Source organism: Haemaphysalis longicornis, unplaced genomic scaffold (genome assembly GCF_048455015.1).
Source record: "Haemaphysalis longicornis isolate Haplotype H1 unplaced genomic scaffold, Haemaphysalis longicornis Haplotype H1 scaffold_1, whole genome shotgun sequence".
Classification (NCBI taxonomy): domain Eukaryota; kingdom Metazoa; phylum Arthropoda; class Arachnida; order Ixodida; family Ixodidae; genus Haemaphysalis; species Haemaphysalis longicornis.
This window is the reverse complement of record NW_027526203.1, coordinates 55819653-55839297: the sequence shown is the minus strand read 5'-3', so window position 1 is coordinate 55839297 and position 19645 is coordinate 55819653. Positions and strand designations below refer to the sequence as shown.

The window sequence follows — 19645 nt, the reverse complement described above, 5'->3', positions numbered from 1 at the left end:
TGTACGAACAAGCACAAGCTCTACCTTGATACATGGAAATAGCATTTCTCTGTTGTTTTTATAAGCAACAGTAATTTGCAGTGTGAAGCAGCTAATAGTGCGTGGCTGTCTTAAGCAACCTTTTTGATAGTGGGTTTGGAAAAGGTCTCAAATGGTACCAAGGCGCTAGACTGGGCTAGTTGGTACATGTTCGATTGGAATAAAAACCAGCGGAAAACACAGGACACAGAAGAGAACGACGGGACAAGCTGGCACTAACAACTGAAATGGATAAGGCACTTGAACGCCTAGAGATACCCTTCCAGCATCATTATGCGCATGTGTGAATAGTCATGTGTAGCAAGACCTAAATGTTAACAATCAACCACCGTGTTTAAAAAGTTCATCTCTTTGATATACAGATGCTATGACGTCTCAGTGACGCAGTTGTTTCCCCCTTTGATTATATAGAAAGCTTCTAAATTTTCCCTTTGGGTTTTCGTACTTCCCTCCCTAATATGGTAGCGTTGCTAAAGACAGGAGTGAACCTGCATTGTTTACAGTGCCTCCTCAGATGAGCACCGTCACTCGTGGAAAAGAAGGCCTTGTGCTCTCTGAGGCGATCATTTATACAGCGGCCTGTTTGACCGATGACTCACTCTAGTTTAGAATCTTTGGCCACAGATATGGTTAAGTGTTTTATTGCTCGTTCTTCATCCCTTCGTTTCACTTATGAATTACCCCAAAGTGGAACCATTACGTTTTTAGAACTGGAGTTGTCGTTCCGTCTCGACATGCATGTGCTGGACCTACGCACTGGGCTCTAAGAAGGAAGTCCTTCCGTACAGCTCCTGCCACTCGAAGCTAAAAAAACGGGCATAGCAATGCTTTGTTTTAGGAACGCGTTGCAAAAGAGCTGTTTCCACATGATTCAGGTGATTGTACAACAACAATCCAGTAGACTGAAATCGGCCGGGTTTCCAGATCACGTCACGCGAGCAGTCGCCGAGAAGTTGCTGAAAGAGCAAAAAAGGTCGCGCAGGGCAGATGCAGCTACTGACTTTGCCACATCGGAGGAGAAGGCTAGCTTTGTTGTTATGCCCTATGTGTATAAACTTTCGCGCAATGTCAAGATTGTGGCGAATAAACATCGCATACGCTTGGTGCTTTCAGCCCCGCGCGAGTTGGGAGGTCTTTGCAGTCGCATCGACTGGCATACGGGAAGAAGGTCTGCGTGCGGCACTAACCATGTCACGAAATTTGTGCGTTGCGCTACCGGTGGGATTTCGCACATCCTCTTATCCCCGTGTGGGAAAGCTTACATCGGTCAAACGGGCCGCTGTATCAATGATCGCCTCAGAGAGCACAAGGCTTCCGTTTCCACGAGTGACGGTGCTCATCTGCCGAGGCACTGTGAACAATGCAGGTGCACTCCTGTCTTTAGAAACGCTACGATATTAGGGCGGGGAAGTACTAAAAACCCAAATGAAAATTTTGGAAGCTTTCTATATAATTAAAGGGGGAAACAACTGCGTCAGAGAGACGTCACTGCTTCTGTCTATTAAAGAGATGAACTTCCTAAACGCGGTGGTTGATTGGTAACATTTAGGTCTTGCTACACATGACTATTCACACATGCGCATAATGTTGCCGGAAGATTATCTCTGGGCGTTAAAGTGTTTTATTCATTTCAGTTGTTAGTGCCAGCTTGTCCTGTCGTTCTCTTCTGTGTCCTGTGTTTCCCGCTGGTTTTTATTCCAGTCTCAAATGGTGTTAAGCTGGTTCGTAACCGCACATTCTCTAAGCCGTTTTTACTCTGCCGCAGCCTAACACGCGTGCAAGCGCCCCTGTGGTCAAGTCGCATGTCATGGACAGCTCCTCCTCCAACGTAGATGTGGTATGCACACTTTCTCTAGAACCTCACTAAGCATTGTGCCAGGTCTGAGTGTGGGGCAATAAGTAAGCACAGAGGTGGGGAACTTGCCTTTGTCAAGGCAGTTGTCAAGTTGTTCCATCCTTCTGAACAGTGGGGTCGCACAGTGATAGAAGCATCGCACAGCATTTCTGTGATCCCTTGGTGATAGGGCATCCTGCACTCCTCACCAATAGAAAGGCCAGCATTAAAGAGCGGAGTAACTGATTTTTCACCCTTCTCATGCTGGCTTACAGGTTAAAATGGGAATCGATATTGTCCCCGTGTTTTTGCCGCCCTGTGGCAAAATGATGCAATATTAAAAAAAAAGGGTGGGATGCTGCTGCTCACTCACATAAAAAAACTGTGTGAACTGTACCAGGTTCCTGATTACGTATGCTAGTCGTATCTTCACAGAATTGGGGAGTGTCCTCATCTGAGGCTGTGACGCCATTCCATCCTCACTAAAAAAGGACTTCAAGGAGCAAGCATGATGGTTACACTGGTGAGGTATGGTTGTGGAATGACTGGAGTGCAGACCGTGAATAATTGGTGGGACATTACTGACCGGGCTGGGCTCACGCAGGCACAGATTTTGGAACAAAAACCCAAGTTGCAATAAAACATAAGATATGGCAGGCAGTAGAATGTTGCCAAGCTCAAATGACTTAAAGGAGTACTGACACGAAATTTTTATGTTACGTTTTTTTCGCTGCTATGCGTGCCTACCAGCCCACTAATCATAGAATGACAGATTAGACGGTCGAGCGCAGCGTAAACATTCATTTACGGCGTTGTTTATTCATGCTAGTTTCGGTTTCGACAAAAAACGCCGAGCGGCCACCATGACAGCATGTATCACATGGCGTCACCATTCTTGCCGTATCGCTGCCTCTCTGAACGCGCGCACGAGCGAGCGCACGCGCGCGCCCAGACCGGCCGAGGTCTTCGCCGTCCCCACAGGCCCAGGCAGCATGACGTCAGTCCCAAAACCATGACGTGTACACACGCCCGAGCAGCGCGCGCCAACCACAGCCAGCGCGTCGGCTTCGTCACGGGAGCCCCGACGTCGACAGTTTGGGGCACGTAGCAGATGATGTCACGTCGACCCGCTGTGGCCTTTCTCGTGCGGGCGAAGATTAAAATGAATTTTAAATATGTTTCGCTGAACGGTTGCTGTTGAAACTTGCTGGGAGATATCTCCTGATAAAAAGGAAGTGTTTTACATAGTTATCTCAGCTTTGAAATTTTGTGTCAGTACTCCTTTAACCAAAGTACCATATGAGCTCTGCATGCGTTTTTTTAAATGAGAGTAGGTCTTTCCATCAACACAGTGGCTAAGGCGTTGCGCTGCTGAGCACGAGGTCGCGGGTTCGATTCCCGGCCGCGGCGGCCGCTTTTCTGATGGAGGCGAAAAGCAAAAACGCCCGTGTGTACGAGATTTCGGCGCACGATAAAGATCCCCAGGTGGTCAAAATTAATCCGGAGCCCTCCACTACGGCGCGCCTCATCGCCTGCGTTGCGTCGGCGCGTTAAACCCCACAATCAGATCAGATCAGATCTTTCCATCAACAAAATAAAATATTGCAAAATCAAACACCTCATACATAGAGTTCAACTTACTCCTTTCATGTTTCTTGTAAAGAGCTCACACTGTATTGTGGAATCACATTTTTGGGATGCCTCGGGATCCACAAGCAAAATTGTTTCAAGGAGAATGAAGAAAAGTGCAACAAACTCTTTTGCACATCACAAAAGTTGTAATGCGTTGTGCACCAGTACCAATAAGGAACCCGCCTTCCTTTTTTTCCCGCGTGAACTGCAACAAGGGCCCTTATCAAGCAACACAGGTGGCTGAGAGGCTTTATTTTTTTACTGTGCAGGGTAACATGAACGTTTATTTGTATTTTATTATCTGATATTGTCTTTTCTATTAAATCTTCCTAAAGCACTTTACTTGCTGGGTTAATCTCATAAACAATTACAAACAAACAAAACAGCAAGCTGTGCAGTGAAGGGTGGTGGCTTTGAAAGCCTGGGGCCTTTGTGAGAGTAATTTTTTTTAAATCTCGCAACTTTGATTTCAAACATAGCAATGGTTGAGTTAAAATACTACATCGACAGCACAAGTGGTGATTGACTTTGTGTTTTGAAAAGCTGTATAGGTTCCCGCAATTTTCAAATCGAAATGCCGTGTTGATTTAAACAACCTTTGTCAAATTTGGAGGGGGAGAGTGAAGAAGCTTAGCGAATATATTAGCCTCCAACCGGACTTAACAGTGACCAAGTGCATGTAAATACATTCTGTGCCTGCACTTTGTGCCTACTAATTGCAAATCTTTGAGCTTAAGAAATTCTATGCGTCAGGGTGCATCACTAATTTGGCCAGACCCCACGGTACAGGCACCTGCTCCAGATCCAGAATGGTATGCTTTTACGGTGCCTTACTAAACCGTGTGAGTAATATAACAATACGGCTGAGATCATGAATATTGGCTTGCTTTTTCCTCGAGCAAAATCTGATGCCGCATTGAACTGTTGTTTTGAATTCCTTCTTTCTGATATTATTGCGTTCTTAATACTCTAAAGCCTGTCCTATAAACCGGTCAACTGATAAAATAGAACGACATGCACAAATAATTGAGTGGAAGAGGACTTTCGGCCCATAACTGCTAGTCAAAACATTCTGCATTCTAAACATACTCGCATATTGTCTTCCTGCATAGTGCTTAGAAATCTGAGCTGTGGATGTTTCTTGTGGAACGCAGGAACACCAGCAGCTCATAAAATGACCGGGAAGTGAATTTATGGAACCCTTATGTGGGAATTCTGCACCTCTTTAAGGGAAATTAGTTGATTTATTTATAGTGCAAGTAAAACACCAGTCTCTTTCTGGCGCTCAGCATCAGGCACCCTCCCCACTAATTCTGTAATTATTAAGGGATGTTGAAGTACTGATTTTCGGTTTGGTATGATAGCATCTTGATCTTTTAACTTGTGGGAGTTCTTTAGTTTGTGGTGTGTGCAAGTTCCAGAGCTGCCATGCATCCACTTTTGCCAGAGTAAAGTGTGGTGCAGCGAACAATATAGCCAATGAAATGTACTTGAGCCTCAGTGATTTTTTCACACCCTATTTTACGGAAAGACAAGAGATTAGCCCAAGTTTTCGGGTACACCATCGAACAGAAGGTTTTTATTTTTTATTTATTTCTTTAATTATTTGCATACCTACTTCGCCCGTTGGGCATTATAGTAGGGGGGGCAAATAATCAATATAAAATACAACATTGCACACTCTTTGAAAAGTTGAAGAAAGAAAAAAAACAATTGTAAGAAAACATACAAGGTTTGCGTTAGTAAGCCACACACTGCAGGCCGTGAGTACAATACTAATCACACATGTGGTACATTCTGAGGGAGCACATGAGACAGCACTAAAACAAATATCGGCCAGGTAACAAGATACATTCATTTACACAGCACGCTGGCTAACATTGCAAAGCATAAATATCAAAGAAAGTTTCAAATGGCGAGTACATTTTTATCCATAAATATATTCTTGAAGGACAGTGGGGAACGTCACATCAGAAGCAACTTCGATTAGTTCAGGAGGCAGCAGGTTCCATTCGCGTATTGTACGGGGAAAAAAGGAGTTTTGGTATGGGGTTGTGCTCGCGCACATTTCTTTTATCTTGAGTAAGTGGTCGCGGCGCCCGGATACGTATGTTGGTGATTGTAGATAAGTCTTTTTGCTTAGTGGTGTGCGATTGAAGACGGCATCTCGAAGGAAAGAGAGGCGGGAAACAACACGGCGCAGAGATATATCTTCCAAACATATGTGCCGTTTTATTTCTGTGACACTGCTTTGGAATGAGTGAATGCTGGTTATGAATCGGGCTGCGCGTTTTTGTATCCTTTCTAAGCTATTGACAAGAATTTGTGTATGCGGGTCCCACACAACGGACGCGTATTCCAGAATCGGGCGAACGTTGCTTAGGTAAAGTGTTCTCTTGACATCTATTGGCGCGTGCTTAAAGTTCCGTTTAATGAAATTTAGTACTCGTCCTGCTTTTAAAGTGATGCTTTGAACGTGACGATTCCATGTCAGATCGGCGGAAAACGTGACACCTAGGTATTTTGCTTCGCTTGTTTCTGATAATGGGGAGCCGTTCAAGCAGTACTGTGTACCGATTGGTTGACGCTTGCGCGTGAAGCAAATATGCTTGCATTTTGAGATGTTCAGGGACATAAGCCACCTGTCACACCATGAAGAAATTTTATTTAGGTCTGTCTGTAATGCTACTCGGTCAGAGTCGTTATAATTTCTCTGTGAAGGACACAATCGTCTGCGTACAGCCGGATTTTCGAAGTGATTCCTGTGCCACTGTCATTTATATATATAAGAAATAAAAGTGGACCTAAGACGGAACCCTGCGGAACGCCAGAAGATACGCATGCATATTCTGATTCTGCGCCATTAATTACCACTCTTTGTAAACGACCTGTCAAATAGTTTTCGAGCCAAAAAAGGATGTTATCTGGTAAACCAAGAAGTGAAAGCTTATGGAGTAAGAGAACATGGGACACTTTGTCAAACGCTTTCCGGAAATCTAATAGTATGCAGTCTGTTCGTAAACCTTTATCAAATGATGTAAATATGTCATGGGTAAATTCCACTAACTGAGTTACGCATGAATGACCAGCTCTAAACCCGTGTTGGTAAGGAACAAAGAAACTTGTTTTGAAGGTGGGTAAAGATGTTAGTGTAAATTATGTGCTCCAGGGTTTTGCAGCACACAGATGTTAAAGATATGGGTCTATAGTTCATAACCAAAGGCAAACCAAAGGCAAAAGCAGAATATCATGCTTACAGTCAGCCTATTTGGAGGAAAGCTTCTGGGCCAATTTTCTGTGCGTGTGTGTTCCCTTGTCTGAGGGGTAGCCAACCAACTACTACTTTTCTCAATAACCTCCCACCTGAAGTAGCGTTTACACAATTTCACGTTGTGCTGTGAAGGAACAAAGTAGGTCAATTCGTGAACAAGTAAAATTGTCGCATCATATTGGCCTCTACGTGTAATATACTCCTTGTTGCTGAACTTCTTTCACCGTCTTTATCAAGGATCTCGCTAACTCAGGCCTCAGAAAGGTTGAAACTTTGTCTGCAATGGCTTCTTCACTGCTCTCTGCTTTCCTGAGTTCGCCGTCCCCAGTAGTCGTGTTTTCTTTGCATTCTTCGACAGCTCAGTTAGACTTGTTTGCCTCGATTGTTCTCACCCGTCTTGCGCGTGGCCAGGGTCCTATCCTCCGAGAGATGCAGCTTGTTCCACTTCTTCAGAGGCAGCTGCACGTCCCTGGGCTTGACAACCATGGAAATAGGGTCCCCCATTATTGCACTGCCCTCGCTTTTCGTCTCTTGTGAATCCTCACTGCTTGCGACTGTTATGTTTTTGTTGCGCTCCTCGGCTGCAACTACATGTTCAACAGCTCACTTCGATTTGCGTGGGTGAACTCTCCAACGGGGCATCTGCGTGTCGTTCTACTTCAGGAACAGCATCGCCTACAAAGCAGCTTTTGTGCACCAGTGGCCAATGAAAAGGTGACAAGTTTATGTTGCTCGCTTCATCAAAATTCTTGCAGGATACCGAATTAACAGTTGGTCATCAAGCAGTGGGTCAGTCTTTGTATTTATCGGGTTGTGTGCGCTGTTTATTTGTAGGCTTGGAGAAGGAAACCAGTGCCCTTGGTTGCACAACCTACCTGCTTTTCACGCAAAGAGGCCTCTTCATGGAGATGCTGCTGTGGCTGAGGGCACTTGTGAGAGTATGTTGTTTGGAGCGTTGTTCAAGCGTTGCCATAGTTTACATGTTCTTCTACGGGCGCGACTCACAAAAATCGTAATATCAGAAATTATTACGAAAATTGCCAGATTTCGTCCTGCAAAATACATAAATAGAAGCAGCAGTTATTAATAAATACTGCCCTAGTGACAAGCCGTACCGCAATTGAAAAGAAGCGCTGGAAGGAATCCCGGAGCAGACGACGTCTGCCGACGCCGCCTTCCCACCACGAGTGGTTCACTCTCGCGGCTCTCTACTCTGGTGGGCGGCCTCCCAGATTTGCGCGCGCTTGTCATGTTGTACACGCAGGGCGGCGAAGGTAGGGCAGTCTAAATATGAACTAATGACACTGAAGATAAGAATCACCATTCACTGGTAGTAATGATACCTAGATTTTCAACCACGTTTTTTTTATTGTAGGTTCGTGTTCTAAGAAAATCAAACCCCCTCGTCCTGCGAAAAATGTTTGGAACGCGATGATTTCATCGCGTAAAGAATGGAGGTAGCCTGAAAGCAGTGAATAGACGTCTTGGCGTGGGGAAAAATCAGATGTAGGCACTTAAGGATAAGCAAGGCAATGTCATCACAAATAGGGATAAAATTGTCACAGTGGCCGAGGAGTTCTATAGGGATCTGTACAGTAGCCGGGACATACATGATAATGCCGAACGAGACAGTAGTTCAGAGGAGACAGACATCCCACCAGTAACGACCAAAGAAGGAAGGCTTTGAAAGAAATGAAAGGGGGCAAAGCACCTGGTGAGGATCAGGTAACAGCAGATCTCTTGAAGGATGGCGGAGAAATTGTACTTGAAAAACTGGCAAACCTGTATACACAATGCCTAATGACCGCAATGGTACCGGAATCTTGGAAGAACGCGAACATCATCCTAATCCATAAGAAAGGCGACATGAAGGACTTGAAAAATTACAGGCCGATCAGCTTACTGTCAGTCGTCTACAAGGTATTTACCAAGGTAATCGCTAACCGAATCTCTGCAACCTTAGATTTCAGTCAACCTAAAGAATAAGCAGGGTTCCGTAAAGGTGATTCAACAATGGACCATATTCACACGATCAATCAGTTGATAGAGAAGTGCGCTGAGTATACTGAACCCCTATATATAGCCTTCATAGGTTATGAGAAAGCATTTGAGTCGGTCAAGTCATTCAGGCATTACAGAACCAGGGGGTAGATGAGCATTATGTAAGAATACTAGAGGATATCTACAATGGGTCTACAGCTACCATCATCCTCCATAGGGAAAGCAATAAAATACCTATAAGGAAGGGGGTCAGACAAGGAGACACAATCTCTCCAATGTTATTCACAGCATGCTTACAAGAAGTATTCAGAACGTTGGATTGGGAACAGGTGGGAGTAAGGATTAATGGAGAATACCTCAGTAACCTCAGATTTGCTGATGACGTTGCCTTGCTAAGTACCTCGGGGGATGAATTGCAAAGCATGCTTTCCACACTGGGCGAACAGAGTAGAACCGTGGGCCTGAAAATTAATATGCAGAAAACTAAAGTAATGATCAATTACCTCGGGACAGCACAGCAGTTTGAGATAGGTGGCGAGGCAGTGGAAGTAGTAAGCGAATATATCTACTTAGGCCAAGTTGTGACCCCAGATCCCAACCATGAGGCAGAGATAATTAGAAGGATCAGAATGGGGTAGGATGCATATGACAGACATTCTCAGATAAAGAATAGCAGCCTACCATTGTCGCTGAAGAAGAAAGTGTATGACAGCTGCATCTTACCGGTACTCACCTACGGGGCAGAAACTTGGAGGCTCACTAAGAGGGTTCAACTTAAATTGAGAACGACTCAGCGGGCAATGGAGTGGAAAATGATAGGTTTAACATTAAGGGACAAGAAGAGAGCGGAGTGGGTCCGGGAGCAAACTGGTGTTAAAGACATATTAGTAGAAATTAAGAAGCAGAAATGGACGTGGGCAGGGCATGTAATGCGAAGGCAAGATAACCGCTGGTCATTAAGGGTAACAGACTGGATCCCTAGAGAAGGCAAGCGTTGCAGGGGATGGCAGAAAGCTAGATGGGCAGGTGAGATCAAGAAGTTTGCGGGATAAATTGGTCACAGTTGGCTGAGGACCGAGGTAATTGGAGAATAATGGGAGAAGCCTTTGCCCTGCAGTGGGCGTAGATAGGCTGGTGATGATGATGATGATTATGATTTCATCCGCCGCAAACCGACTCGAATGAACGCCCACGGCGGCAGCCGGCTATGCACTGACTGACCTTGTACCGGCGAGCCTTTTCCCTTTGGCGCCTCGCGACAGAGGGTGCATCAGTGCCGTGCCCTGCGCCGTGACTTTATCGCGCCGGCGGAGCAAGCCCAGTTGCGCCTCCTGAATAATTCTTGCTCCATGGCTTAAGTACAGTATAGCAAATATAGCAAGCGACCCATTATTGGGCGTCCACAAGTAGTATTTCAGTTTTGCATATTTTGGTTCACACTTTTATGTTCGCATTTCACTTGTCCACCACTGTACGTAATTAGCTACAGCAACGAGGCCTTCCTGGGAGCTCTTTATTGGGCCTTGTGGCGTCCACCCCAAACCCGTCGCACTAACATTAACCTGTTTTTAAGCCATCGAGTCCTGCCACTTGCGACTTTCCAGTACCCGACTCCTATCAGTGCTTTTATGTGGCCATCTGACGTGACACCATCATCGGCGAGAAAAAGATCACTGACGTCATCTCCCATGCAAAAAGTAGAAGCCGTGAACGGATTTCCACTGCATGTCAAGGGTACCTCTAGGGCCTTGACAAAGACGAGCTTATTGTGCTGGCTCGGAATAAGCAGCTACACGCATCTCGGGGTTCGCTTGGGAGAGGGCATTTTGCCTATGTCTGTAATTTGGGAGACTCTTTTCCGATGATTTTTCGCTATGCTGTCCCTGACCAATGTCCACTGATGGCCACCGTCCAGAAGGCGATGAGCAAGTTGCAGCCTAGCGGAACCACTTGCCGAAACTGCCGCTGTTTGCAGCAGAACGGTATCCGCCAAATGTGTCAGAGTGCTGTTGACTTGGAGTCCTTTTATGGCAGAATAACTGCTCCTGGGTGTCTGTTGCTGAACAATGGCCATCTTTAAGGTCACGCAAGAAGTTTTTAGTGTAGGCAGTGACAGATTTGGCAACGCAGAAATCATGCGTTGCGATAGTCCTTGGTGCAGTAAATTCCTTGAAGCATAGGCTGAGTCATTTGAGTAGGTCCTTTTGCTCGAGGGTTAAATTTGTCACACCTAGTAAACGTTTGGTGTTCAAAATTGCAGAACAGGCCGCTTTTTTATTTCAGGAAATGGTGATAAGTGCAAGTAAGGGCTTCTTCTGGCGAGTAAACCCACCCGTTGCGTTTTTTAAATCCTCTTCACTGCTACGGACTTCTACTGCTTCGGTGCCTCTGGACGTTTTAAAAAAAGAAGTCCAGGAGCACCGAAAACGTGCTGGTGGACTGAGCTGCATCATCTTCTGCTTACAGTACTGAGGTAGCCGCTTCTCGATAACCACTTTGAGCAAAGAACTGTACTTCTCCTGCTTCACCCCTAGTGTTTCAAAACTTCCAACTTTTTTAACCACTTCGTCTCAGAGACGTCGCAGCACACCAATGTCTCTGAGCTGAATAAACTGCCTGCAGCTGTAGGAAGTGAGTGGTGGTTAATCACAAGGTCCTTCCTTCCAAAATGTTCCTCCAGCAGATTGACCGCTATTTGGTAGTTGCTGTCAGTCAGGGAAAGGCTGCTGATCTTGTCTTGTGCCTTCCCAACAAAGTATTTGTTGAGGTATTTGAACTTCGTAATAATTGACAGCTGTGTGTTGTAGTGTGGTGTCTTCATACTCATCCCAAAAGAAGCGCTAGCCTTGAATCGCTCCATCGGACGTTCCTTGCCTGAATCACTTCAAGGTGCACTCAGTGACCCTATATTATTTATCGGGACGTTTGCCATTTGTGGGCGTTGCTTCTCTTTGCTCTGACGTGAGAGTTTACTTTTGGCCACACATATAAAAACATGATATGCTTCCACAGCTTCCCACTCGAGCTAAGAGGTGTTATCATCCACAAGTTCTTCAGTCTGTTTGTTGATTTTCCAAAGTGCTGCTTCCTTTATTGCAAGAACATTTAAAATGTCCTGGAGCTCACCAGTAGATGTAGGGCATTGCTGTCACTGTTCACCGTGGTTACACCGACTCAAAGGGTGGCCTGCTTGCGCTTGTGTCAATCCATCCTTGGGAGGGCTTGAGCATGGGATCAACTGAGCTCATTCACGAATGGCATGGCACACCAGTGCGTTCAGGTTGGGACAGCCTTAAGCTTGTTGGCAGCTGGAAAGCATTGGATCTGAAGTGGACATATTGTAGAAGCACCGGTTTTTGCTTCAATTGCAAAGGCTGCTTCTTCGGTGGCTTTGAGGAGATAATTTGTCACGTCATTTCCTAATTTTCAGCACCAACTTTTGTGAAATCTCCAGAATCCAGCAACCATCATCTGCACCATTCAACAGAAGGTGTTTTTTAACACATTGCCAAACAAAAGAGAGCGATCGCGAATGCAGTTAGACTATTCGGTAGGCAGCTTCTTTGCCGATCATCTGCATAGGTATATGCCCTCGTCTGAGAGCCAGCCAACCACCTAGTGCTTTTTCCTACACCCTGCTGTGGTGTACATTGCTACATCTAGCGGTATTGTTACGCCTCTTTCTAAGCTGTGATATTTGTTTCACTTCCGCCGATGAAAAAAGTCGAAAACTGTGTTCGGGGAACATTAAGGGTTCCAAACATTGCGATTTTGTCTTTGCAGCCATTAAAGTATGCGTTCACATTTGCCAAACATCGCATAAATATTACACCTCTTTGTAATGAAGGGGTGCAGAAACATGCTAAAAATAACTGCTTTGTTTCCTTGTTACTTGCAGCTCCTTATCGCCATTCAGCCTAGCACTTTGTAGCTGTATGTGTGTGATGCAGTTTTTTATAACCATTATTACTGGGTGTCATGAAATGCTGCAGCCCATCATCGTTTCTGGCTCTTGGGGAAGCCGCTGTTGTTCGAGTGTTCAGGCAGCTTGCATGAACACTCGCCGTCTGAGCAGAACTCTCGTTCTACTCAGTCCAACATATCTTTGTCGCAGATGCTTAGCTTAGTTGGTAGGTTTACAACCTCACTAGCTTCTTCGAGAGAAGCTAGTAATGGTCGATGTGATAGACCTGTTTACGACTAATAGATCAGAGGAGCTGGCAACGTTCTTTATGGACAACCGTGAGCTGACATTCCCAACGTTTTAAAGCAAAGCTTTTTATCTCTACCCCCCAAGGGTTCTTTCGCGACCGTTGGTGTCACCAGAAAATTCCACCGAACAAATAAAAGAATTTACTGGCACCGCCACGAATCGAACCTGGAACTAATATACTAACAAAGCGAAAGCCCGTTGTCTTACCGATTTAGCTACGAGCCCACGCGAAGACTGGGGAGACAGGTGGTGTACTTACCAAGCCCATCTACGGGTGTACCCCCTGCATTCTCGCTGAATGCCACGTGAAAGTGCCACGCGACCACTCACGCCCGTCTAGCGGCTTTGTGCGCACCTTGCTCGAATGCTAAGAGTTACACAAATTAAAGGAAGCTCACACCAATGCATGGCATCTCACTTCTAGTCCGCCAATGTGCTATAAAGCCTGTGGCCTCCAGTGTTCACGTAAACAATCACAGCTCCATGTCGTCCGCCCTCACGCCAAACCAAAGGATACATTCAAATACTCCTTGATGGCTAGGCCTTCACTCCAAACCCCAGCATCAAGATCCTGGGACTACATTTCCAGGCCACCACCAAGAGTGACGTCTCCTTGCAGCACCTCAAAAACAGCATTAATCTAATCATAGACATGATCTGGCGAGTTGCCCCCAAGAAGCGAGGCCTAATAAAATTCGGTACCTTTCGATTAATTAAAGCTTTTGTCCTCTCGAGAGTTACTTACGACCAACCCCTATCTTCTTCTCGACAAGGAAGACATAGAGATGCTTTATATAATGATTAGAAAGGTGGTCGAGCAGGCCATTGGTCTTATCATTATTGCGTCCACACAGAGGCTGCTTAGCACGTGGCTCCACAACACGGTGGAAGAGCTGATAGAAGGCCATTTTTCTAACCAGAAGGTCCGACTCAGAACTGCGGTGGGTAACCGCATGCTTCACCAGATTGGCTGGGCAGCCCAGAATGTCACTCAGCTTAACGTACTCCCAGACTCTTGGCGACTAAAACTAAAGATGCTCCCTTTGCTTATAAATATGAACCCCTCATATGACGAGGGTCACCGAAAAGCACGGGCTCAAGCGCTAGACACCACCCTCGGTGGGGATCATGCAGCTATCTACACAGATGCCTCCAAACATCGGGGGCAGCAATACGCCATCATTGTGGCTTCCTCCAGAACCAACCTCTTTACGTGTACCTCGCTTAGGACCCGAGAAACGACGGCAGCCGTCACCTTGGCTCTCGCTAAACCAGGGGTTCGGAGGGTAGTCAACGATTCCCAGCAAGCCTACTGGAATTACCAGTAGGGTTGGGTGTCCTGACCTGCACTGCGCGTGCTAAAAGAACACTCCCCAAACGGTTCCATTCAGTTCATTTGGACACCCCCTCACGCTTCAATGGAGGGCAACAAATACGCCCACCCAACAAGCCTGTGCTTTTACCTCCCGTTCTATGGAGCTGCACGCGGACAGTCACCCCCGTGTCACGTTCTGGGAGATAACCCAGCATTATCACCTTCTGATACAAACCGTACCTTCGCCTTAGCCTGACCTTTCGAGAGAATAACAAACTACCCTACGGCTCATACAATCCGCGCTCCTTCCCAAAGCCTACGCATGTATGTATCCGAATCGCTACGACGCTGAATGTAAATTTTACTCAGAAGTAGGAACACTCCGTCCCGTAATCGGGGTGTGCGACTTTAGCCCTGACCGCCTTCCTCTCTTTCCATCAACTACCCAACAAGAACAATGGGAGATGCTGCTGTCCAGGCCCTCTCTACCTACCCAGCTTCAGCGGGCGGACAGAACACAGGCTGCGCGGACTGCATATGGGCCCCACATAAGGAGGAATCACTCCCCAGGGCTGCACTCTCGGCCGCTCAGAAATAACAGAAGTATATCTTCTTCCTCCTCCTGCTTCTCTCCGAAAATATTGTCGTCTCCGTCAGCGGCGCAGAGACGGAGAAGACAGGTCGTCTAACACTGGGTTGTAGCTTACTTTAATTTTATAAAAGAAAGTTTCCACTCTGGCGCTACACCAATACTACTCCACCAAACACCGTTCATGCTTCATGCATTGATTTAACCTTAACCTTAACAAGAATATTTTTTTGAAGTAATAAATGGTGTGGTTAAGTGCATTTCACTTCTCTCTGGTTTTGCTATTTGTAGAGCGATGTGAGTGAATTTAAGTTACGTCGCATGGGTAATCGTTATGGGTGCTGTTTACAGCTTTGCTTCTCCATCATATTCACGGGGTGGATTGGCGGGATTTTTTTGGTCGACATTAAGGTCTTGTATTGCAGCTTACCATATGGCCAGCTGTTGGAGTTTATAGAACATCGATATTTATGGGTTCCTCAAGTTTCAAACTTCTGCTGGTTTGACAGTGGCAGGGTTCATCGAACTGCTTTCACTTTATTAAAGTAGCTTTCTTGAATTGTTGTCACACCATTTATCTGCCAACTAGCAAAATCTGCATTGGGTCCTGTGTGGCCTCAGTTCTCATCGAGTTATTCTTTCGTGGTTTTGACAGACTACCAGGCTATTTGAACTGCTACAGCAAAGCTAGAACAAAGTTAATTTGGTTCACTTTGTGCACGACTACCTTGTTGGTCTTAAAGGTGCTGTTGCCTATCAACCCAATTGTTCTGCCACACTCATTGCTTTCCCTCAGCATTTGCTGCCGCTTTGTTTAACCCGTGAACTTCTACTTAACAATATGATAAAATTCATGGACCTAAAACAATAATTTTATGATGCCTGTCCGTGTTGGCAGTACGAGCATCGAGCAGGCAAACCGTTACTCCCTTTATCGTCTGGACACTCGAAGATTATAAAGCGGGGTGTAGTTAATTTGTGTGCTCTAAATAGCCTCAGAAATTCTTGTCCCCTCAAAATGGCAAAAAGCCTGGACTTAACTTACTTAAGCATGGTTGATGATTTTTTGATTGTGGGGGTTTAACGCGCCGACGCAACGCAGGCGATGAGGCGCGCCGTAGTGGAGGGCTCCGGATTAATTTTGACCACCTGGGGATCTTTAACGTGCGCCGAAATCTCGCACACACGGGCTTTTTTGCTTTTCGCCTCTATCAGAAAAGCGGCCGCCGCGGCCGGGAATCGAACTCGCGACCTCGTGCTCAGCAGCGCAACGCCTTAGCCACTGAGCCACCGCGGCGGGTCTTAAGCATGGTTCCCCGAGAATCTCTTGAGAAATGTTGTGCGCATGACATTCTGAAAGGATGTAAGGAGGGAATCCGCGCACGGCAACAAAAAAAAAAAGACGAGAGAAAACAGAAATACGCCCTCATTCATTACAAGCATGGTGTCCTACCCTGTTATGTAGATTCATGTAAAAGCTGATAAAGTTGCACATTTTCAGTCTGCAACACCTACACTCGACGCTCATCAATTACACCCCTGTAGGACCACTAAAAGGTGGTCGAACTAAGCGGAAAATAGAATAACTAATGGCAAACTACAATGCAGAGTTTCTTGATTGAAACTCCTAATTTGATTAAGCGAAGTCGTGAGATAAAATTGACCATACTAAGAAGCAGATGTACTAATGTGAAATAAACTGAGCAATTACAGGTGTCTCTGTTTCTCTTTGCAGGCTATTCCTTCAGCGGGCAAGATGTCAGAAAATGTGTCGCAGGGATTTTGGAACTCTCCCGTGCAGTTGGCCTAAATGCAATGTGGCCCTCACACAGACATAGGAGCTGGAAGCCACAGCGTGAACTTTTTCTCAGAAACGGCGTCATTTAACACGGCATGAGCATCTTGGACGGTGAAGACTAAAAAAAAGTTTGTGTACAGTGCACGCTTTGTTGAAGCTGGAAAAAGAAATGTAAAATCACTGTGGCCTATTTGATGTCCTACGACCGGACAAGTCTGAAGCTGTTACAGTGAGTTGACAGACTGTATGTAGACGTCATTGTGCTTAATGCCCCAAGGCTTTGCACGCTTCCCAACAAGAGGTCTGGTAATATCAGCAAAACAGCTTATACAATTGCTGCCTGGTCTGGTCGTACAGGGGGTATTAAAAGAAGTGCGAACAACTGAGCTCACAGCCTCCGATGCAGGCTGCACCATCTGGCAGCAAAGTCAGTAAACTGCGCACATGCGCACTTCCTTGAGAGCGTTTGAGAGTGTGGCCTCTATTTATGGGAAATGCTTGATCAAGAAGCGAAGCTGGTCGTTTTTTTCGAGGCGCCTTTTCACGCTGTGTCGCCACTGAGCAGGATGATCGTTGAATGGCATCATGCTAGCTGGCATCATGAATGGCATCATTTCAGTCACCGAAATGAAACTGCTAGGAGTTGTATTTGACAACCACTTGACCTTTGTGGGCCACACCAACCATTTAAAATCAATTGTTCAGAAAATGGCTGGTTCGCTCACTAGATTTTCACGCATGCACACCCTCGTCAACCGTTTTCATCTGCGTCAACTGCATCATCTGGTCGTCCTTCCTGCAATTTCCTACGCCGCTCCCGCTTGGTGGCACTTAAATCAACACCATAGTTTAAAAGCTCGAGTTCACTCATTGCTTAGGTCATCATTGTTCGCGATCACGGGAGCTTACACCACGACGAGGACAGCAGCCCTTGAGGTTATCGCCAATGCGCTCCCGTTACACATTCACCTTGACATCGCTGTGCGCATCTTTTTACTGTTTCATCATCGACAATCAATCACATTCCACTCGGTTTCCTTCAGACCTGCCGACGTAGACCTTCCCATCTGTCTCGCCACTCACCCTGCGCGGTGTCTTCGTGTCCGAAGTGGCCGCCTAAAGAGCGCGGAGGCGAACCAGCGACTTCATCTCTCCGCTCTCCACGCTTTCACAGACGGTTCTCACATACCCACTGCTGCTGGAGCAGCCTTTGTCATTCTGAACGGGCCTGACCGCGTGCACGCCGTAAGAAGGTTCCGTTTAGTTTCTCCCACTACATCCTTTGACGCTGAAGTGATAGCCCTGCAAAAACTCATCGATTTCCTCCTGGACAATAGGCCTTCCTCTCCTGTCAATATATACTCTGACAGTCTTTCTGTACTTCTGGCACTCAACAATCCTTTCAATAAGTCCTCCACAATCCACCAATTGAAACATGACATTCTTTTGCTCTCGAGCTCGGTCTCCTTGGCCTTGTACCATGTGCCAGCCCACTCTAACGTGTGGGGAAACGAAATCGCCGACGCAGTCGCGCGAAGTGCTGCTACGAGAGGACAGGATGTGTGCGGGAAAATATCCAAACATATGGTCCGCTCGTCGCTATTGAAAGCAGGTCGCCTATTGTGGCAGGAGGCGTGGTCATCGAACAACAGTGACACAGAATTATTCCGCTGGAGTCCGAGTGTTCTCAATCTGCCTGCTTCTTTTCCGCCGTCTAAAAAACTTACTCACCTTATAACTGGACATGGCCGATTCCCTCACTATTTCTTCCGTCTCGAATTTACGCCGGACTGCCTGTGCTTTTGCGGTGCGGCCGCCACTTCCGTCTCTCACTATCTGACGCAGTGTTCAAAAACGTCATCATACATTCAACGACAGCTTCGCATTGTGCGGCCACCACTTGAACCGCCAAACCTTCGGCATCTATTGGATAATTCTGAAGCCATCCAGATCCTAATCGAGCTCGTCGACTTCATTTCCCGTTCCTTACCCGACGTGTGATGCCGGTGTGTCTCCAATGGTCCTTCATCGGCGCCGTACCATCCACAAGCCTGGGCATTCCTGCGGCCCAACATGTCACGTGTGATGTGTGCAGCTCTCCAGTGCGTGTGTTTTTTTTCCCTCAAGTTGTGTTTTGTGTGCACATGACAGGAAACACGTGTTTTCTTCCCTGGGACAATTCGTGCCTTTCTTCAGCATGGTATCGTTTTTTTTTTATCGCGTGTACCATGAGACAGTGAGTGGCAGCAGTGTTTACGCTGGACCCAGTGAGTTTCTATTTATTACCTTTACAGTGCCTCGGCGGTGCTTCGTTTTGTATTTTCTGGATACTGTGCATAATGTGTTCGGTGTTTCAGCAGGACGTCGCAGTTAGATATTCTCGTGAAAGGGAATACCCCAACTGGACTTTCATTTTAAAACAGCTACCTCTAGACGGACATTTGTGGCGAACTTTATAAGTGAAACACCATATGTATTTGTATTTTTTTCTCCTCTGCTGCCTCTCCGGGTTTTGTTTTTCACGCTGCTAGCTACTACAATTTTCAACTGCACTTCACAATTAGGACATTTTGTTACCTGTTTTCTTTGTTTACTTTCATTCACATCCTTGATTGCCGACTCTCTTCTCACGTTCTATGTACCTGCTGCCCGAGCATATGGAACGTGAAAAGTAGTATTTTTTTAAACCCTGCAAATTGGCTTTCATTAAAAAAAAGAGAGAAAGTTTGGCTTTTAGCCCCATTCATTTATTTTATATTGGCTTTAAACCTGCCATAGCCTTGCTGGAGCGGGTATTGTTCCCCACTTTATTTTTCTTTATTCTTGGGGGGAGGGGGGGAACACGGAATCTTAAAAGGAATTAAAAGGATGATCGTTGAATGGCATCATGCTAGCTGCAATCAACATGCTGCGCGCTTGGCTTGGTAGTAGATACCAGGATGCTCAGTGGTGA

General features: G+C 46.1%; 1 pseudogene; it reads right to left on the bottom strand.

Annotated features, from left to right (window-relative positions):
• Positions 1–7280, bottom strand: part of LOC144171957 (uncharacterized) — a 36255-nt pseudogene extending 28975 nt beyond the window's left edge.
• Positions 7281–19645: the final 12365 nt, after the last annotated feature.